General features: G+C 39.4%; 1 protein-coding gene across 2 annotated transcripts in view; it reads left to right on the top strand.

Annotated features, from left to right (window-relative positions):
• NKAIN3 (sodium/potassium transporting ATPase interacting 3) overlaps positions 1–23,334 on the top strand; it is a 333,295-nt gene that overhangs the window by 191,791 nt on the left and 118,170 nt on the right. The gene's annotated exons all lie outside the window — the stretch shown is intronic.

Raw genomic sequence — 23,334 nt, 5'->3', positions numbered from 1 at the left:
AGAGCATTAAAGGTAAGTAGAATAATACAAGTATTACAAGTTACTAATGAATACAAATGTCTCAAAGCACTAGAAGAGTTACAATTAACATTTTAATCATTGCATACAGAATGTCCATTGTGTTCCATATTTCGGATAGTTCGAAACATTGTATGTGAGAGCGTGCAAATGAATTGCTCGGAATACACACTCTCATATGCACGCTCTCACTTACAATGTTTCGAACTATCCGAAATACGGAACACAATAAAAGTTTTCTTTTTTAAATCTTCAACTTTGTGGATTTGGTCGAGTGCTGGACACACTACTATGTTACTATGTCTCTCTTATACAAATTGTAAGTTCCGCCCCCTCCCCATGTTATCTCCACACCAACTGGGTGGGGAGGAGCAAGCAGTGTGCTGTGTCAGGCCGCCAGTTCTTGGCAAAGGTTATATCCCACTTCTACATAAGGCGAAGAATTGATTAGGGCACATGGTTGTAAAACACTTTAAATTTTCTGGTCTCTTAGTAAATCTGCCGTGACTTGGGAAGTGGGTGGAACATCAAAAGGCAGTGCACAATCAGCCAGATCTTGATAAATCCCCCTCCCCCTCCATTTGATTAGCTTTAATAATTTATTAACATTCGTTATTTACTCATTAGCTTTTATCATTGGTTATGGGTAGCATAAAAAGAATGGCCACAGTGTAAGCCAAATAAAAACAAAAGCCTACACCACAGTACGTAAGACTCATTTGTACCTAATAATGTCAATGCCATAGCTCCCAACCGTCCCGATTTTGACGGGACTTTCCCGTTTTTCGTACCTCTGCCCCGTGTCACGGGCAGCTATGATATTGTCACGGATTTCCCCCCCAGGTCCCGCTGTGTCCCGGCGCTGTGTCCGCAGAGTAAATACTTTGAAAGTCTGAACTCACAGTACAGAATGGCTTCTACAGACATCGGGAGGGAATCCTTTTCAGAGAAGTGTCGGGCTTAGCGGAGAGCAGGGACCACGTCATCAGCTTCAGATCAGCATCTGTCCATATATGGTCACTGCATCTCCTAGGGTTCCCCAGAGCAGACATCGGGCAGGGAATCCTTTTCAGAGAAGTGTCGGGCTTACCGGAGAAAGCAGGGACCACGTCATCAGGTCAGATCAGCATCTGTCCATATATGGTCACTGCATCTCCTAGGGTTCCCCAGAGCAGACATCGGGCAGGGAATCCTTTTCAGAGAAGTGTCGGGCTTAGCGGAGAGCAGGGGCCACGTCATCAGGTCAGATCAGCATCTGTCCATATATGGTCACTGCATCTCCTAGGGTTCCCCAGAGCAGACATCGGGCAGGGAATCCTTTTCAGAGAAGTGTCGGCTTAGTGGAGAGAGCAGGGACCACGTCATCAGCTCAGATCTCTATCTGTCCATATTTGGTCTCCAGGGATTCCCCAGACACAAGCTCTTTATATAATTAAATTAAATAAAGTTTTGCCCAGGCTGAGATTCAAACCTGGGACCCTCTGCACCATAGACAGGAGCTTAACTAACTGAGCTATAAGCCCAGTGATACAGAGCAGAGGATTTCTGGTAACTAAGACATGTTATCAGCCAGTGTTACATTGTGACACAGACTAATGCACTGATATATAGAGAGGAATCTTCTCAGAGGTTATTATTGTAATTATTTAGACTATTATTATTATTATTATTATTATTATTATAAATTTTATTATTTTTATTATTATGGAGATGATTATTAATAATGGTAAAAATAATAATAATCATCTCAATAATAATAATAATAATCTCCATAATAATAATAATAGTCTCAATAATTACAATAATCTGAGAAGATCCTTCCCTATATACCAAAGCAGTATATAGTTCTTAGTTACCAAAATTCTCCACCTTGTTACTCACAGGGGCTATAGCTCAGTGGGTTGAGGTGCTATGTTATTATTGCACATGGACACTGCAGGTTCTGGGTTCAAATCCCAATGAGGATATTTTTTTTTTTTTTTAGATGATTTTTATTATTTTAATATGGCTAAAATTTGGGGCGTGGCCAGGGAGTGATTGGGGGTGTGGCTTAGGGGGATCGCCACACCCCCAATGCAGCTGCTAAGTCTGTATTTTTAGGACATGGACACAACTTAACCCAAGGCAGCTGAATGAGCTTGGCACAAGCATCTATGTATGCGCCAGTGGCTGTCACAGTCCATTGTACCATTTAAATCAGACTGTATAACAAATTTACTGAAACTATTATTATCATAAAAACTTTATATCGCTGCGATCCTCCTTAGTTTATTCTCCCTTACTCCCACATGGCTTCCAGGTGACAACGAGGCGCTTTAGAGCAGACACATACACTCACACTTTCTCTGTAAGGGTTGAGGTATTTCAGTTCATTTGAAGAAGAGAATCTTGCACCAGATATCAGACCCGGCAGAGCCTCCAAGGGCCCCATTACAGCCATTTGCACAATTGAAATAGTAACACAGGTTTATGCTTAGTAAGGTCAAAGACATATAAATGATGTATAAAACAATTTATGCAATGTGTGCAGAAAGCAGAACAGTCCCAGGTGCACTTTGTATGTAATATTTTCATTCCCACATAAAAGAAAATCAAGGAAAACTAACAGAACATTGTAATCATTTATTCATATGTTTGAGCAGTTGTCTAGCAACAAGTAGAAAACCAGCAGGTGACAATGCTCTAGTCTACATATACAGGGCCACCATCAGGGGGGGTTAGTGTGACTGTGTTCAGGGGGCCCCAAGGAGGAGAAGGGGCCCCAATTCTCATTACAAAGCACTCACTGTGCAGACAGGGCTGGATTATCATTTTATGGGGGGGCCCACAAAATTTGTCAGGGGCCCGAAACCTCCTAGTGGCAGTCCTGTACATCTTTAAGCAGTGATGGACTCAAGCATCACACTAAGTTTTCCTTTTAACTCCCATATTATATCATATAATCAACAGGATGATATTTGTACATACGAATTAAAACTGTATGTTTACTCGCCATACTCCAAATGCCATAATTTCTTAGCACGCGAAAGCTTATCTGAGTACATTTTTGTAGCAAAGTAACTTTTTAAGGGGCGGTCTTATCGATGATTGACAGCTCTCTCTGTATAGTGACTGATAGGATTCGACTATGACTAGATCATTGTGTTGTAACCATAAGGGTTCATTCAGACAGCGTTGTGCTCCCCTGGACCGGATCACGGACAAGCACGGGGCAGGGAGGAGGCGGGGAAGAGCCCTTTACCCCTCCTTCCTCCACAGGGAGATGAGCGGATAGGTCGCAAATCTGCCAAGATGTCGGACATGGAATCTATATCTTAGGCTACATTCACACGACCGTATGATTTCTCCAGTCCTGTATTTACGGGCCGTATGAGCCCGTATATACGTGACGTTTTTCATCTGTATGCAGCACGTATTTAACCCGTATTTTATACATGCCCATAGACTTTAAGGGCATACAGAACTGAAATACGGGAGAAAATAGGACATGCTCTATATTTTTATACGGCCAGTATGCAGTACGTACACTCCAGTGTCAAAAACGGCAATATAAATGGTTGAACGTATTGTCCATTGAAATGAATGTGGCCGTATGTAACCCGTAAAAAAACGGTGCGTATACGGCCATTTTTATACGTCCATGTGAATGTAGCCTTAGCTTGCATCTAGCCTGAACCACCACTCAGAATCCTGGTCTGAGCTGGAGCCGGTACCTGATCCTGTAAAACAAATCCAGAACCCTGTGTCCTGAACCTGATCCAGTATCATCAGAAACCTAAACCTGTATCTGGAACCCTGTATCCTGAACATGTATCTGGAACTTAGTATTCTGGACCTTTTTTTTTGGAACCTTGTTGCCCTCTGTACCTTGTATCTTGCCTGATCTAGAACTCTGAACCCTGAAACTGTGTCAGAGCCTGTACCCTGTTCCTGAACTTCTACCCTAATTCCATGCCTGTTCTCTGATACTCATATGTCTGTCTACTTATCTGCCTTCACAGATGAAATAAATGTTTGTCTGTAAACCCTGACACTAGAACAGTAAAAAGTTTGATCCTCCAGGATTTATTAGACAAAGGTCTAATAAAAGTCTAGATAAAAAAAACTGCTTTAAATTCTCCATTACCATGGAAAATTTTAGCATGTTTGATGAAGCAATTTTGAAATATTTAGACAATGAGACTTTTAACATACTAACGCGTTTCAGGAGTGAAATTAGGGGAATTTGTATGTCTATTCAGTGACATCTATTCTCTTGCCTTGTTGCTTATCGTGACATATTATCAGATAAACCAGAATCAATAGTCCTCCCATGTCCATTCCAGTTAAAGTAATTGTAGTTTTACAAGACCATCTCTCTGGAGCCCATCATACGTTGATTGGTCAAGACAGGCTCTTAACAAAGATGTGAAGTGAAGCAAATGACTCTGCTTTTTAAATGCCACAGGCTGATCTGCTAACTTACCTGTGAAATGTGGAGACTGGCTGAAGATCTTGTTTAAGCCTCCCTTGTGCCCCTGTATCCCAAGATGCATCTACAGCAAGCCACAGGAAATCCTATATTATGTTGTCGCCCTTTTTGCACATATTTTTTTCATTAGTTGAAAGAAAAATTCTACCTTTAGTTGCAAAATAAAAAAGTTGAATAACTGAAATATTTCTCTTTTCTAATTTAACCGGTTAACCCCTTAACGACTTGGCCTTTTTTAGTTTTTTCACTTCCATTTATCACTCACTACCTTCAAAAATCTATAACTTTTTTATTTTTCCACATAAAGAGCTGTGTGAGGACGTATTTTCTGCGTAACAAATTGCACTTCATAGTGACGGTATTTAATATTCCATGGCGTGTATTGGGAAGCGGGAAAAAAATTCCAAATGCAGTCAAAATGGTGAAAAAACACAGTTTGTGTTTTCTTGTGGGCTTGAATTTTACAGCTTTCACTGTGCGCCCCAAATGACATGTCTACTTTATTCTTTGGGTCGGTACGATAATGGGGATACCAAATTTGTATAGGTTTTATAATGTTTTCATACATTTAAAAAAATTAAAACCTCCTGTACAAATTTTTTTTTTCAGATTTAGCCAACTTTTGGCGCCAATAACTTTTTCATACTTTGGTGTACGGAGCTGTGGGTGGTGTCATTTTTTGCGAATTTCAAAATTTCAAAAATCTAACTTTTTTATTTTTACACGTAAAGAGCTGTGTGACGGCCTGTTTTCTGCGTAACAAATTACACTTCATAATGGTGGCATTGAATATTCCCTGCCATTTACTGGGAAGCAGTAAAAAAATTCCAAATGCAGTGAAAATGGTGAAAAAACACATTTGCGCCGTTTTCTTGTGGGCTTGGGTTTTACGGATTTAACTATTGGCCCCAAATGACATGTCTACTTTATTCTTTGGGTCAATACAATTACACAGATACCAAATTTGTACAGGTTTTATAATGTTTTCATACATTTACAAAAATTAAAACCTCCTGTACAAATTTCTTGTTTTGATTTTGCCATCTTCTTGCGCTAATAACTTTTTCATACTTTGGCGTACGGAGCTGTGGGTGGTGTAATTTTTTGCGACTTTTGATGTTTTCAATTATTTATTATTATTATTATTTTGAGGACTTTACGAACTTTTGATCACTTTTTATACAATTTTTTATTTTTTGAAATGGCAAAAAAGTGGCATTTATGACTTTGGGCGCGATTTTTCGTTACGGGGTAAAATGCATTGAAAAACCATTAGTATATTTTGATAGATTGAGCATTTTCGGACGCGGCGATACCTAATGTGTTTATGATTTTTGTTTATTTATATTTATATCAGTTCTCGGGAAAGGGGGGCGATTTGAATTTTTTTTTAATCAGAATTTTTTTTTTAAACTTTCTTTTTATTTTCATTTTTACTATTTTTCAGACTCCCTAGGGTACTTTAACCCTAGGTTGTCTGATCAATCCTACCATATACTGCCATACTACAGTACGGCAGTATATGGGGATTTTACTCCCCATTCATTACAATGTGCTGATAGCACATTGTAATACATGGGTTAAAACGAAGTAGCATCGGGTATTCGGAAACACCCGAGGCTACCATGGTGATGGATCGATGACGTCACGGGGAGCGACGATCCTCAGAAAGGCAGCTTTGCCGGCGGCGATCAGCAAGAATCGGTGCCTGCAATATGCAGCAAAGACTTACCGGCTATGCAGAGGGCTCAGCTCGTGAGCCCTCTCAATGAATCGGGACGTGAATACACGGCGGGCGGTCGTGAACCTGTTAAACCATCTCCTATACCTGTCGTCTACCTGTATGTCATGTTAAAGGGGTTGTCCAAGGGTATAAAAAACCCTTGGGGGGCCAGGATGGGGTGGGTTAAAAAAAACAAACATGTACTTACCTGCGTTGTCCCTCCCGGCGTCCAGCGCTGCCATCTCTCCATTCAGAGCTCCATGTAAACAAACAGGGGCAGAAAATCTGTGCTGCATTCAGCTTCCAGCTGCCTGTGGTGGCCGGCCACGCTCACCAGTCCCTGTCTCCCTGTGGCCGGCCAGTCTCACCAGCTTTGTATCATGTCTGATGGGTGGGCTTATTTACACAGGGAACCGGCCTGGAGAGATTGCAGCACTGGAGGCCTGGAGGGACCATGCAGGTAAATATATGTTTATATTTTTTAACCCGCCCAATCTCGGCCACCCTCAGACAATTCTTTGAAAGGGCTCATGGGTTCAGCCCTCTCCATACATAGCAGACACCAGTGGTGTATTAACATTATGCTGCAATACAGTTATATTACATTGTATTGTATGTTAAATCAGACGCCTAGATTTTAAACACAGTTGGCGTCTATGAATCAATAGACTCTAAAAAGTTCCAGGGTGCTAGCCAATGCACAGCTTTTAACAACACCAGGTGACAGTAAACGGTAAACACAATTAGAATACATAAATATGCACTAGGTGGTACTATTGTTACATAATGCGGCATGGACATAAAGAATTTACTAGCAAAAAGCATGAAAAAAGGGCTGGAGTTACAGAGCCCATTAGGGTGATCAGTCCTACTGGGTCTACTCCAACAAAAATTTCAGTTTATAAATTTTGTAATGACACAATTGTCTGAGAACTGGAATTGAGTGAGAACTGGAGATTGAAAAAAAGTATTTTTCTTAAGTATAGATAGAAGGGTGAACATTTACTTCATAGATCTTTGAAGTTTTTTGGCCAATTACAGTATATTGTATTGCATGAAGTATAACTACTTACTTAATAAGTTGTATAATGGATATAAGCATGCCTTTTTAAAGAAAAGGTATGGCCTGAATGCACTGAACCATGCACAAGACTGATAGACCCTTTCTTGCCCAGTTTGGAGGATGGGAAATTGTGCAATAGATGATGCACTGGATTTTTTTTGCACTTAGGTTTGCAACTTTTAAAAATTGTTAAGAAAAGTGGTTACATTTAGTAGAAGGGGTGAGACTAGTACGATTCTGCCAAATTAAGGTTTTGTAAAAACAAAAAAATGGAACAATTTTGATGCAAATCTGACCGCTTTCCTGATGCCAGCTGTGAAATACCCAATTACATGGTCGCTATAGTCAGTGATTGTCTGCTACAGCCTTTGGGACTGTGGACTGACATCATTGCGGATTGCAGCTCTCATCTCTGTTGATATCACGTGAAATGTGATAATACAGTATGTGCCAAGATTTTGGCATACAATCTTTGCGTAAAGGAAATTAACTAATGGAGTTATAAACTGCACCAAGATTTTCGTCCACTAACAGTCAGCTGATTTTATTCTATCTCATTTTTTATTGGTGGCATTACTATTTCCCCAAGGCAGCAGGCTCACAATCATGGGTTGTTGCTTGATGCCACCATGCTGCCTCTCATTTGCACCATATATACAATCACTGCTACTGCCCCATGTGTAACTTTCTCCCACTGAGGCCTGACCTAATGGCTTGGAGGTATCTGCATTCCCCTAGTTTCTGAGTGCCTGGCTTTTGTGCGGCTTAGGGCAAGACTTGTCATGGTCGCTTGGTCCAGGTGTAACAGGTTTTGTCCACGCTGCGCAGGTCAAGTGAGGGGAAGCAAGAAGAGGCGCAACCCGCGATACGATAGAAGGTTTCCCCTGGGGCACTCCCTTAGTGTGTGTGATGTAGGGATCCCTGGGTAGAGGGGAGGGCCATGATGTTAGCGGGAGCCTGGGATCACATGTGAAGACAAGATGTAGATCATCAAACTAACAGTCTCTTTATTTCAAGTCTTCAACACAGTAATGGTAACAGACTGAGGTAGTGGTCCTATCTGTCAGGTCCAAGGTAGTTATCTTGATGCAGTCTGGTATAATAAGCCCAGATTCAGGAATTTGGGGGTGGAGAAGATAGAAGCTGCTTTAGTAGTAATCTAAGGGTGGGTTCTGTATAGGTGCAGAGCTGCAGCAGGTCTGATTGCGGGAGATTATCCTCAGGTAGGAGACAGCAGCAGTAGGCTGCTGTCTGAAGGCCTTGTGTGTTCTCGGGAGTCTTTCTGGAAAGATCACATAAGTTAATAACACTCAAGGCAGAGTTCCAGGCATCCATAAATTAGGATCCTCAGGGCAGAAAAGGATAGACATAAATGAAACAACAGTTATCATTGGTCACAATTAAAACCTCCCTTCTCAGACAAATATGTAATAATAAATATTAATATTTAATATAATTTAATTTAATATAATAAATAATAAAATATTACTAGGGGTTTGCTATAAGGCTCCAAATATAATGGAGGCAGCCGAGGAAATGCTGATAAGTGAAATGGATGCGGCTTCAAAGCAAGGTGAAGTACTTATCATGGGGGACTTCAATTACCCAGATATCGACTGGGGGGCAGAAACCTGCAGGTCCTTCAAAGGCAGCAGGTTCTTGTCAACAACAAAAGACAATTACCTGTCGCAACTAGTCCTGGAGCCAACAAGAGGGGGGGCAGTGCTGGACCTTATCCTGACCAACAGACCTGATAGGGTATCAAAACTACAGGTTGGGGGGGACCTGGGGAATAGTGATCATAATATCATTGATTTTGTATTAGGCTTTACTAAGAGCGTTAGTGAAGGGGCAACCAACACTCTAAACTTCAGGAGGGCAAATTTTCAGCAACTAAGGGAAGACCTTAAAGGCATAGACTGGGATAATGTTCTCAAAGACAAAAGCCCCCCCCAAAAATGTGACCTTTTTCTCATATATTCTGAAAAAGTCCTGTGAGAAACACATACCTTATGGGAAAAAGCATAAAAGGAACAAGAAAAAGCCAATGTGGCTAACTAGTCTTGTAAGAAAAGCAATAAGTGAGAAAGATAAGGCGTTTAAGGTGCTAAAACGTGAAGGTAGCGATGAGGCATTAGAGGATTATAGAGAGAAAAATAAATCCTGTAAAAAGCAGATAAAGGCCGCAAAAATAGAGACTGAGAGAAATATTGCCAGGGAGAGCAAAAATAATCCCAAATTATTTTTCAAGTATATAAATGATAAGAAACTAAAAACAGAGAGTGTGGGTCCCCTTAGAAATAACATGGGGGTCATGGTGGAAGGAGATGAGGAAAGGGCCAATCTACTGAATGTCGCCTTCTCAACTGTCTTTACCCAGGAAAATCCCCTGGTGGAAGACACAAAGAGGAATAATGTAAATTCTTTTTATAATGTCAACAGTTTAACCCAGGAAGAGGTACGGTGCCGCCTCGCAACCACTAAGATAGATAAATCACCTGGGCCAGATGGCATACACCCCCGGGTTCTGCATGAATTATGTACGGTGATAGACAAACCGTTATTTTTAATATTTGAAGATTCACTGAGGACTGGTTATGTTCCACAGGAATGGCGCATAGCAAATGTGGTACCAATATACAAAAAAGGATCAAATAGTGATCCTGGAAACTACAGACCCGTGAGTCTAACTGCTGTGGTGGGGAAAATATTTGAGGGGTTTATTAGAGATGCTATCCTGGAGTATCTCACTGTGCACAACCTTATAACCCAGCGTCAGCATGGGTTTATGAGAGATTGGTCCTGTCAGACTAATCTGATTGGTTTCTACGAGGAGGTAAGTTCAAGACTGGATCTGGGGGACGCTGTGGATGTTGTATATTTGGACTTTTCAAAGGCATTTGACACCGTGCCACATAAAAGGTTGGTATATAAAATGAGACTGCTGGGAATAGGAGAAAATCTGTGTATTTGGGTAAGTAATTGGCTTAGTGATAGAAAACAGAGGGTGGTCATTAATGGCACATTCTCAGATTGGGTTGATGTTACCAGTGGAGTGCCACAGGGGTCAGTATTGGGGCCACTTCTTTTTAATATTTTTATTAATGACCTTGTAGTGGGTTTACACAGTCAAGTTTCAATATTTGCAGATGATACTAAGCTGTGTAAAGTAATAAATACTGAGGTCGATAGTTTAGCATTACAGAGGGATTTGTGGAAGCTTGAGGGATGGGCAGAGAAATGGTTGATGAGGTTTAATGTAGATAAATGTAAAGTTATGCACTTGGGCCATGGAAACAAAAAGTATAATTATGTTCTAAACGGTCAATTACTTAGTAAAACTGAAGCTGAAAAGGACTTGGGCGTATTGGTGGATGGTAAACTTAATTTTAGTGACCAAAGCCAGGCGGCTGCTGCTAAAGCAAATAAAATAATGGGATGTATCAAGAGAGGAATAGATTCTCATGATAAAGACATAGTTTTGCCCTTATACAAATCCCTGGTCAGACCACACATGGAATATTGTGTACAGTTTTGGGCACCAGTGTATAAAAAGGATATAGTAGAGCTGGAACGGGTGCAGAGGAGAGCAACCAGGATTATTAGGGGAATGGGGGAACTAGAATACACTGACAGATTAAAAAAATTGGGATTATTCAGTTTAGAAAAAAGACGGCTGAGGGGAGACCTCATTACAATGTACAAATACCTGAACGGACAGTACAAGGATCTCTCCAAAGATCTTTTTATACCTTGGCCTGTGACCAGGACAAGGGGGCATCCTCTACGCCTAGAGGAGAGGCGATTTTACCATCACCATAGACAAAGGTTCTTTACTGTAAGAGCAGTGAGACTATGGAACTCTCTGCCGCAGGAGGTTGTTATGGCGGACTCTATGTACAGGTTCAAGAGAGAACTGGACGACTTTCTGGAGAGAAAAAATATCACGGGTTATGGGGACCCATAAACATTTATTTAATTCTTAAAGGTTGGACTTGATGGACTTGCGTCTCCTTCCAGCCTTATATACTATGATACTATGATAAATATCATTCAGCCGCATTACCAGTTATGGTCAGTAGATTGTGTCAACACCAAAGAATAAATATATCATTAAAGGGAATGAATATATAATTATCGCTAACTTCATATAGAACCACTTAGACTATTGGATATAATCGGTTGTATTTCACCTACATAGCTAAGGATCACCTGAAGTATAAAGGTTATACTTTATATAAATTATAAAGTGACCCGTCTGGCGGGCCAATACACATGCACCTCAAAATCATTTTCAGAATCTGCCCTTTTCTAACAATGGAATCCTCTTACACCCTAATTCTCCCTTTGATTTCATTCTATTCTCAAATATGTTAACTCCATACTTATCGGTCTTCTTTTTACTAAACTTTCACCACTACATTCTTAACGCATCAGTTAAACTCTTCTCTCAATCCTGATACTACACAGAGCCAATCCATGCCAGTCACTACACTAGTTGTCTGTCACCTTCCAAATTCATTTAAGACTAATCACCCTCATCCACAAAGCTCTACACAGTGTCACACCTCTCTACCTTTCCTCCCTCATCTCAGTGTGTCAAGCAAACAATGCCCTTCAATTCTCCAGTAATCAAAGATTATTCTCTTCTTTAATTTGAGCCTTCCACCCAGATATTCAGGACTTCTCCTGAGCTGCACCAATTCTCCGGAATGTCCTGCCCCAGACTTCAGACTAATATTTAACTATGAAACCTTTAAATGTGCCATAAAAATCCATCTCTTCAGGAAGCCCTATCATACATACTAACTGCTTGTAACTTTCTCTTTCTTTCCACAACCTCTGTTGTTTCTCCTCCCGTCTGCATGATTCCTCAGCACTCAATACTGTTAAACTATAGGGTCAATGACCCTGGATTTTGTAAATATAGAAAGCGTATGGTGACTTTTGTTTTTAACATTATTTATTTATTTGTTTTATCCCTTTTAAAGAATGTCTGGAGCATTGTACAAGCGCTGTCACCTCCTGTGTCCCTTTTCCCTTATCATAGATTGAAAGCTCTTGTGAGCAGGACGATCATTGCTATTGTTCCATTTGACATTGTTATTGCTATGTAATGTCTTATTTTGTTTCTGTCTGTGCCCCATGTCCTATAAAGTGATGTGGAATATAATGACGCTATAGAAATAAAGATTTATTATTATTATTATTATTAATGTTATTATATACTATTTTCAACAACCAACCAATAAATTCCTCCCATTTCTCTCATCCAAAATGTTATTCAAGGACTGTAGTAGCAAAAGTGACATCTGTGTTTTGTAAAAATGCACTTTTAATTAATACATAAGCTCACGGCGACATATCCTTTTCAAATTTGCTTCTAAAGTTCTGTACCGATTCCAGCAGTCGAAGCGACTTTTTACAAAGTATTGCTGTCAATGATAGTTGCCAGCAGAAGTTATGAACACCCTTTAATGCCATCTGCTAAAAGAGAACATCAGATGTTTTCCTACCTATCTTTGACTGCATAATTAACATCTGGATGGCAAGGGATTTCAGGCTGTGGAAAGTGGCACATACCTCACTTCTGATCTGCGCTTTATTATACACTGTTGTCTCACATTTCATGGTTCTGTTTACAACACTATATATCTTTTCAATCCCTCTAGGTGATTTTATGTGTGTAGAAAGAGAGGCAATAAGTAGAATTTAATATGTTGCATAACTATGTGCCAGTTCCATGCAACTTTAATGTGTCACCTTGAGCACTCCAGCATAAGGTCCACACTATACAGCGACTACTGCCAGGTATTTGTGCACCGCTTTGTGACCATTTGAAAAGCTGTGCCCAGATGCAGCTGACTGTATATTATCTAATAAATGAGGTCCCCAAAGTGCCCAGCAGTATTTGTAGCTGGAAGTTTCTGTCATGGAAAAGAACATTTTTCAAATAATGGACATTTTTATTTAGGAAAATAAAAATAAGGACCAGGAGTTTCTAATATTTAATTATGTTATGTATAATCATTGTATCAGACTTGTCCAATTTGCTAGAAATTGCAATTTCTCAAATTTGCTGTGCCAATGCCTTTGTCAGCATTTTTAATAGTTTTGGTTCTTTATAAAATGTTATTTTGTATTAGTTATTTTGTATTTTGTAATACCTGCCTGTATTGTGGGGTAAGTCCCAAGGAGAGAGGTGTGCATGTGTCTCAGTCTGCTCTCCTCCACACTCATTGAGCTCTGCCCCCTCACCTTTTCCTCATCTTTATTAAGCAGGTGGGGGAGGGGGATTGTGTGGAATAGAGGAAGAAGTTATAAGGAGCTGCCCCCACTATCTAAGATAGGCAGTGCGGCAGCTGCCCCCACTAACCTCCCAGGTCTTACCACATGCTGCTGGCAGGGAGCCAGATAATGGGAAATAAAATTTATAAGTACTGAAATAGGCTATTGGAACCTGTCACCAGTTAAAAATGACATACCTAATGATAGGTTTGCTTTAATCATCCAGCATCAGGTACAGTGATTCTGGTGCTGCAGAAAACTATCTAGTTCTACTCTGCACTGGTATAAAGACCAATCTATGAATATATCTCCCTCAATATGCACCAGTCTTAATCATCGGTGCACCCTTGACATGACAGCATTACGGACAGGTTCCAACTGTGTTTTAGACACAGTGGATAGTATATGCAATGACTATATACAGTACATAGTGAATCATGGGAATCATTCTCTGGACACTTTCTACAGAGAACAGAAGTTGTTAACCCTTAGTGCTCAAACAACACAGACTATATACTTCACTTAATTTTTTCTCTAAAATTTTACTGTTACATGTTCAGTGCTCCTCTATGTGATGAAAGCTGCCTGGATAGTCTCTGTATGTACACACTAGACTAGATTCAGTGGGTTTGCTTGTAGGAATCTCACTGGATTTAATGTTAAATGACTTAATGAGGGAGCACAAGGTGTCATGTGAACTGTGGGCAGCTTAAATTTGACTCAGCTTCTGGTCAAGACAGGAAGAGGTTTATCTCCACCCACTGCACTGCTGCTGAGGATTGTTTCTGACAAGTATCTCAGAACAGAAAATTCCATAACTGTGGATAGAAAAGGATGAGCAACACAATATGGACATCGTTCTGTTTGTTTTTAAAGAAGAAATTAAAAATAAAATCATTATGAAATCAGAGTGACACTTTAAGAATGTAAAGTTCAAATCAATCAAGTAACAAAATAAGAACATTACTTGTATTTGTTTCATGTTAAGGAAAATACCAATTACAGGAAAGGTAGTAGACCAAGCTACAACTAGCACTCTTGTATTACCAGTTTACAGATGGCTGCACACTTCTTTTAGTGTCTGCAATGACCCTGTTATGAAGCCAAGGCAGAACTGCTGAGGTAGCATACATTTTATGATGCTCTCCTTAAGTACCTGCATTTTATTTGAAAGGTGTTTTTAGCAATTTGTCTTTTTTACTGCATTTATTTATTAAACGTGCTACTATTAAGATGATGAATGGTTTTAAGAAATTACGGGGCTTTTCTGGACACATACTTTTCATGGGTTTATGTTTTAACAGTGAATAGTCATAAAGTAAAGGGTAACTTATGCTACCTTTTAGTTCTTAGGACGTTATATTTTAGGAAATGGCTACAAATATGGTATCAAGTGTGGAGGTGAAACTTTATGTCACATTCACCTATTTTTCTTTACTATAATGTTGCCTGTAGAGTCAGTGTCTCATTTTCTTCCAAAGCAGATGGCACACGGTATTTACCTCTAAACAGTCAATAACATACCGTATTTTTCGGATGATAAGGTGCACCGGACTATAAGGTGTAGGTTCCTGGTGGCTGCTTGGGTTAGAAGGGGGCGTGGTTTGGATGCCGAGCGGAGAGGTCGCAACCAGCTCTGGTAAAATGACTCTCCACAGCAGTGACCCGGGAACTGTCAGTACCCTGAATAGCCACGGACCGTATTCGGCACCATCCTCCCCAAGCAGCAGCAAGGACACAAGGAGCAGACGTGAGCGGTCACACAGGGAGATGACACCGGGCATGGCAGAAGTTTGTTCGTGCTATGGCGCATGTTGTTCGCGCCCCGCATGGTCTGCAGTTCCCGCTGGTGATTTGCAGTGAAGGGGCTGTCTCCGGTAGCGGGCACCCATGTAAGTAGAGTCCACCGCCCTCCTCCGACTTGCCTCCTTACCTCCTCCAGTCACTGCCGAGTCCCCCTCTGGTACTGCTGGCCATGCAGAGTCGCAGCCGCGGCTCTGGTCTCTTCCTGCTACTGCCCCGCTCCGATGCACGGAGGGGTGCGATGTTGTTATCACGGTGCCAGGGCACCGATGTGGGGTATTTTGCCCGTGTGCAGGGTGTTGGCAGGATATTGCTGCCGTGGCCCGGAGCTTGTTTCATATTTAGTTAGTGCTGGAGAGGCTTAGGATTCATTTTTGCTGTTTTGTTTATTTTAAATCCTGATCACTAAAACTGGTTGAGTTTAGTTGCACCAAACGTTGAACAGTATAGAATGTGAATTTGCCTGTGTCTGCCGAATTGTTCCCATCTACCCTAGCAGACTGATCCCAAACCTAATCCCTTACAACATGTACAGCACAATATAAGCACAGTGCTGAGGTGGAAACCCACCAATGGGGTGATTGGCAATTGGATGCCACGACAAGGTAAAAATGCCTCATTGTTTGTTTGATTTGTTGTTGGATGTTGGAGTGGGTGGTTTTTCCACATTTTTTTTTCCAATTTGATATAAAACATATCAAACTACAACAATAATTTTGCATTATGTTGCCCTTTCATTAAGAAGTGCTGACCTTAGATGGTAGAGGTTGTTGTTTGTTTGAACTATGAATACAGTATGAGAAATACCTTACTAATGTACTGATTTCTAGAACTGATATACCACTGCTAGTCTAAAATGCATTGGTTTGACCAGAATTTTTTTTTTATTTGTGCAAGAAGGTGGTTATCTACTCTTTCCCCTAGCTTGAATTGCCGACTTTGTGTTTGCCTAACAAAAATTGTTTCCTGGAATTTCTAATTTTCCCTTTCTCTTGGAACATAGATCCAATATTTTTCACACAATGGCTATAAGTCTCCACATGCCTGCAAGGCAGTGTTAATTGGTAAAGTCTCCATGTGGAGAACTCTTACACCCTAACCCTAGTCAAAAGCCTCTCACTCAGCTAAAGAAGTTCCCTACACTGTATGGAAGAGAAGCCACGTTGAAACAGTGCTGTCTACAGTTGGGAATCTGTTCCTTCTGTAATAGAAATACTTGCTTGGCTAATCCCACATCATGTCATTAGGCTTCCTGAAAGTCATGCTTGATCGTAAGGGGTTTGCTTTACAAGGAAAACTTATTTGCCTATTTCCAGAAATCCCCTAGTGGAGCGCCAATGGCTATGTTTATATGTTTCTATATAAGATTGGGTTGTAAATTGATGCATAGTGAGTTTTTATGGTTATATGATTAACTATTAAAAATATAAACAAGAAGACACGTTCTTAGTATGCACTTTGCCCAAGGATATGCCTAATGCTATGTTTTAATGTCTTTCTTGCTTGTTAGAACCGTCCTGCGTTGTGCATGTGTGAACAGAGCCCAATAGGTTTGTTCTTTTTATTGTTTGACTAGACCTACCTTGACATTGTATAATCTTAACAGATATAAAGTGTTAAGTTTTTACTTATTGAGGTGTGTATGTGATGCCTCCATGCTGTGTATATTAGTGTCATCTGTGTGAATGGTCTTTTTTTTTTTCTTGGCATTACTATGAAGAGATTTTAGGTATGTCAAATTATATCAGGTTTTCCGCCAAAGCACTCGTGGAACTTCCCAAGAAATAAGTGGACATGAGTGCTTGTAATGAGACTCAATGAACCCAGTGACAGCTCCATTTTTTCAGGTTGCTCACTATCTGTTTCCTTTCACAGAGAAAGCTTGAAATATTCATGTGAATGAAGCCGAACAATGAGCGAAATAAATAGCCATTTCTCACATTCAATTATGTCTGCTCCTGTTATCTTTGTTAAGATTAGGAGAAAATCTTATCAACTAATCTTAAGAAATCTGGACGAAAGAAAAAAATTCAAACTTTCAAAGAAAGGGAACAAAAAAGAGTCAATTAAAATGGAACTAAAACGTCTGAATTTATCAGTGTCGATTGTGAATGATAAATCTGTCCTTCTAGTCAAACTTTGCAACATACAAACTTTTTGTGCATTTGTGTCATCTTTGGAGCATGCCCACTTTCATGAAAAGTCATGTTCTCTTTCATCAGTCTCTAAAACTGTCTGATAATTGTGGGACAAGACTTTATAGGTGAAAAATGACTTCTGTATTTCAGATGAATATATCTAGCCTTATGAATCAGTTACAGACAGCATCTTCCTGTGCACATGTTTCTGCCACAAAACATATCCCTGAACTTTTTGCAAGACTGACGAGTAACACACATGATTGCTCCCATAATTATGTGAAGGGAATTTATAAAAACATTTAAAATGAAAGGAAACCTACCACTTCCAATCGTGCTTCTAAGCCGCAAATGCCGTGCACCAGCTCAGAGTGAGCTGGTGCCGGCGCTTATTTTCGTTATGTTTTTAAACAGATGTAAAGCGTTTAAACGTTTTTAGTAATCTTTATATATGAAGTAGATTCACCGCACCGTGGTATGCGCTCGACGCACCATATGCGCGCCCACTTCCTATTCAGGGCACGGCATTTGCAGCTTAGAAGCACAATTGGAAGTGGTAGGTTTCCTTTAAGGTGCAAGTTTTGACAAAATGCAAACTGGTGCAGTTTGCCTGAGTAGAGTGCAGGGGGCGAATCCAGGATTCCTGGCGCCCACCCTTCATGAATCTAGCGACCCCTGCACTGTTTGGACAGAGTGCACAACTTTTTTTTGGTGCACCTTTCACATGGGCCCTGTGACACACTTCTGTCGGACTTTGCCGCCTGATAAATATGGCACACGGTCGACTTTGCACCGGAACGGCCCCTTCAGTGCAGAAATTTGTGTCGCATGAAGAAAAATGCAGCTACAACACAAAACAGTTACGTGCGACACTAACGTGGCACGGACACTTCTTAAATACCCGTGCAAGCAGTTTTCACTAGAGAGAATGTGCAACAGAAAACTCACGCACAACCCTTAGAACATGTGCCCCAATGTTACAAATCATGAGTGCAGATGATAACGGTAAACTTTTTTAATATAATTTATTAAAAATATATATTTCATTGTCTTTCTTTTGCTACTGACATCCTTCCTTATGAAAAAAACTAACTGTCAATTGAGATAATTCTCAAGAAATTCTGCATACAAACAGGCTGCAAAGCTGTATATTGTAATAGAGAAATATTCACAACCCCCCCACCCCTCCCAGAATATTCAAAATTATCTTAAACTTTTCACTGCCAGGCATTTCTGGATATTTTGTCGGGTTATTGTCTTGAGCAATTTATACAATTTTGACGTTTACAAATAGAACTGAAATTACTGAAAAAAAACAAACAAAACATATGTTTTCTGAAAGCAGACACTTGCACCATTTTTAAAATTGCATTAAAGAGTTTATAGACATAGGCACCTTCATGCAATTTTGATTCAAAGTGTAACATTTTATATAAAATACATAAAATTTTAATTTGTGCTCCATACAGAAACTATTTAGTTTCTCTTCTCCTAAATGTAATAGCTGAACATGTGAAGAGTTCAGAAATACCTCATATTCACCTGAATAAATCATCATAATATCCCTAAAACTAAAATAACTAAATATCTGCTTTTCAGCTACAAATTTCAAGACCGTCACAACCTGCAAAATATAGCAAGAAAACAGAATAAAAAGCAAAGGCATACCTAAAACCTATACTTTTTGAAAGCAGACAAACAGGCGATTGCATTTGCAACTTGATTAAATGTTGACAGCCTGTACTACCCTCATATAACTTTGTAACAAACACAAATTATTAAACAAAAAATGCATTGAAAATGGCATAAAAACATAAGTTTTTACATAAAACTCACATCAAAGCGGAGGTTTACGCACAAAAAGGCGCTTACAAATAATAATACAAAGCGAGCAGATTTATATATACAACAACACACAAAATCTGCAAGAATTTACTCTGCCCTCAAAATGCTTATTTGCATATTTGGGGCCAATCCACAAATGTGTTTAAAAATATATTACACACGAAGTAAGAAGCTCCTATTCTGTCAAAATCCATTTTTTAGAAATCACCACCTACCATGTATAGAAGAATATGTTTTATATTCATACACTCTATCACCATCATGCAACTTTGCAGCAAACAGTAATAAAATGCAAAAATGACATGCAAAAATTACATTAATATAATGTAATAATGTTTTATTAAATTTTTGTAAAAAAGTATCACAAAATATGGCAATATCTTTGGCTGTGTGGCACCTAGAAACTCCCTTTTCTCCCAGTAAAGAGGAGAATCTTTTCTTTCATATGAATCTAAATTTGTGTTTCTAGGAGTCAGGAAACTAGAGATACTAGCTGTTGGGAGTGATATATACAAACGAATCCCACCCAGGTCAACATCTGCAAAGAGTTTGTATGTTCTCTCCGTGTTTGCGTGGGTTTCCTCCAGGTCCTCCGGTTTCCTCCCACACTCCAAAATGTACTGTTAGGTTGTTTGGATTGTGAGCCCCATGGGGAGAGGGACCAATTACACATGCTTTGTGCAGCGCTGCGTAATCTGTGTGCGCTATATAAATAAAAGAATTATTCATCAATTATAGGTGCCACAGAGCGGATGTTATAGCCCTCTGAAGTGAGAACATATCACATAGGTCCTTGGCTATACATATGCCACTACCTTGTCAGTGAAGGGGTTAATTAGTGGTTACGTTCTAAGCAGTTTGTGTAAATTAGCTTTCTGTCACTGAAAGCTGAAACATAAAAGAACCTGATAGAGTGTCATGGACATAATTCTTTACAGACAGTCACTGTATAGTCTTATCTTCTCAGAGATCCTGTGTATCAAGGGAAACATGCTCTAAGTATGGAAAGAGTTAATCGTTAGCCACCACATTAGTCTTCTCACTACAGGAGAAAGAAGCAGCAAAAAACAAAAAAAACAACCAGAAGCTGCTTTGCTAGGTAATGTATTTTTCCAGTGTCTATTACTATTATCACCTGCTCTATTCATTTCTAGAAATTAAAAAAGAAAAAACATAAAAGTTTTACAGTAGTTACACTACTATAGAATAGAAGGAGTTGTACCAAATTTGTGCCATTATGTGCTTTTAGTAAAATCTTTTAAGGCTGGAATTTCAGTTATTCTAAATAAAAAATATTTCCCTTCCGTAGTTTTTTACATGGTGATAGAAATGAAAGCAGTGACATTGCGGAGCATGTCACACATAATGTCACACATAATGTCACACATAATGTCACACATAATCACTAGTCATGAGGTTTCCTTCTGCTTCTAAGAAATGTTTTTGATCGGAGATGCAAAGTTTTCATTTTGACTGATTAAGAAGCTCATTATAAACAGAGTAATGAGACTTAGCAAATGATACATTAGCACTACAGAGCGTGATTAACATTTACATTGTCCCTATGTTATGGTGCGCTGACTTTCATGCTGCTGACTAATGCTGTATATTCATTTTACAAACTCTCTGGTGAATAGAACGATTTGTAGAGATAAAACTGAAATGTTGGTGAAAATTGACTATTTTACATCATATGACTTATTATCTGTGAGAAACTTTTTCATGGAAAGCTAATGGCTAGATCTCTGCAAAGGTTATTTATTTTTTATATAAGAGGACTATAATATCAATGTAACAATTGTGTAGAGCGCTTAACTGAAAGATAAAACCAATTTATTTTTTGTTTTGGGGTATAAGCTTAGATGGTCAAATTGTAATATATATTCTCACTTGAATTCAGAGACCTGTACATTCTGTTTGGGGCTGTGCACTTTGGGAAAATAATCGATATTGTTTGTGTAATGAAAAGTTATACAAGTATCCAACATACTTTCTGTATCAATTCTCCACAGTTTTCTAGATCTCTTCTTGCTGTAATCCTACAGGAAGCTTCATTGTTTACTTCTTGTGGATACAATATTTCCCTGGTCATGTGATGTCACACAGGTGCGTGGCTCATTATATCACAGACAGTAATCAGAGCTATGTGTTATATGTGTTATATGTTATATGTTTTATATGTTATAACGAGCTCTGCACCTGTGTGACATCACATGACCAGGAGCCAGAGTTTATCCTCAGAAAATAAACAACGAAGCTTCCTGTAGAAGGACAGCAAACAGAGATCTACAAAACCATGAGGAACTGATACAGAGAGTACAGTGAAAAAGTTGTAAAACTTTTCATTGCATAAATAACATCAGTTATTTGTTGAAAGTGGAAAAATCCCTTAAAGGGAGCAGATTTCCCTTTCATCAGCAACCACTACCAGTTGTTAAGCAGTGTAACACCTTTTAGTTTTTGTTACTAGTATGGTCCAGTGTGTTGGCATCATCCAGAAAAACAACTTTGATGTGAGCTGTAAATTGGTTGTATAAAGTGAAGGAGGTGGAGAGTTTAACACTGACAAGTCAAGGTGGGGAGCTCTGAAAGCCTCCTCCTCTGTGATGGACATTGTTCATCAAACTTCAGGAGATCTGCTTAGCGAGGTCTCTGGATGCAGGACCATCAATTACAGTGAAGGGGGCTTTCTGATGAAGAGAGAGCTTGACTTTAGTGTTAAAATCTCTGCCTCCTTGACTAAATGCAACCAATTCACTTCATCTCACGACACGATATCTCACTTCAAATTTTAATTTTCTGGATTATGCCACCGCACTGGGCCATGAAAGAAGCATCATCTGGAAGGTGTTCGGCCGCTTGGCAAAATAATGGTTTATTAGGTCAATTTCTGATGACAGGTTCCCTTTAAGTATTATTTTCAACAAATAAAATTGTGGCTGATGAACCATCTGTTCTACAATCTTAGAGAAGTAACTTTTATCAGTTTTCATGTAAAATATTTCATGTGCTTTAAAGAGGATCTGTGACTGTCACCACCTCTGTAAAAAGGAATATGTAATCACTTATTAGACAGCAGAAGGTTTTGCAGTAACAGACCAACCTGGCTGCCTACTTAAGAATTTCACTACTTGCAAAATGAAACAAAATGGGACATTACACTCCAAATGTGGTGGAAATATACCGTACATTGATTGCTTATATTCAGATATGATGGTGGTTTATTGTGTACCTGGTACCCCTATTGCAGTGATGGCGAACCTTTTAGCGGCCGAGTGCCCAAACTGCAACCCAAAACACCCCTCATTTATCGTGAGTTGCCAACTAAATGTTAAAGCAGTAACTTATTGTTCCCTGTTCTTCAACAATTTTAATCATATTGTCCTCCTGAGGACAGCATCATAGTAGAAAGATGGACAATTTGCATCATTTTAGCTTCTCTCTAGTGTCCCTCTGTACACAGCGAATCGTGGGGCCAGCAGGAGGTCCTCCAAAAACAATTCAGCCCAAAGTAGCAAAGTATCAAAATATGTCTAAAAGCAGAAGATTTTAAGTGGCTTGGAACTGCAGGAAGATTCTTTGAGTCCTGTCTGGTGTTCTGGTGCCCACAGAAAGGGCTCTGAGTGCCACCTCTGGCACCCGTGCCATAGGTTCGCCAACACTGCCCTATTGGGATCCTTAAAGGGGTACAACCAAATATACATTCACATTTAATTTAATTCATCTTTAATATAGATACATTTCTTCAATTAGATGTAATTAAAAATATGTACCTGTGTGAAGATAATTCTCCATAAATGTAACCATACGGCCCTTTAGAAACAAAGGGAATTCCCCTTGCTCACTGCGTATGGCTTTATTATTGAATTCATTATACAGACCATATTATCCAATCTCTCCAGTGGGGTATCCACATTAAGGACTCAATAAAGTAATTGTTGTGACTTTTATTGTGCAATGTGTATAATATCCAATAATTTTCGAT

The sequence above is a fragment of the Engystomops pustulosus genome, chromosome 5, assembly GCF_040894005.1.
Source record: "Engystomops pustulosus chromosome 5, aEngPut4.maternal, whole genome shotgun sequence".
In the NCBI taxonomy this organism is placed as follows: domain Eukaryota; kingdom Metazoa; phylum Chordata; class Amphibia; order Anura; family Leptodactylidae; genus Engystomops; species Engystomops pustulosus.
The sequence above is the reverse complement of the archived record's forward strand: the minus strand, read 5'-3'. Positions and strand labels throughout refer to the sequence as shown.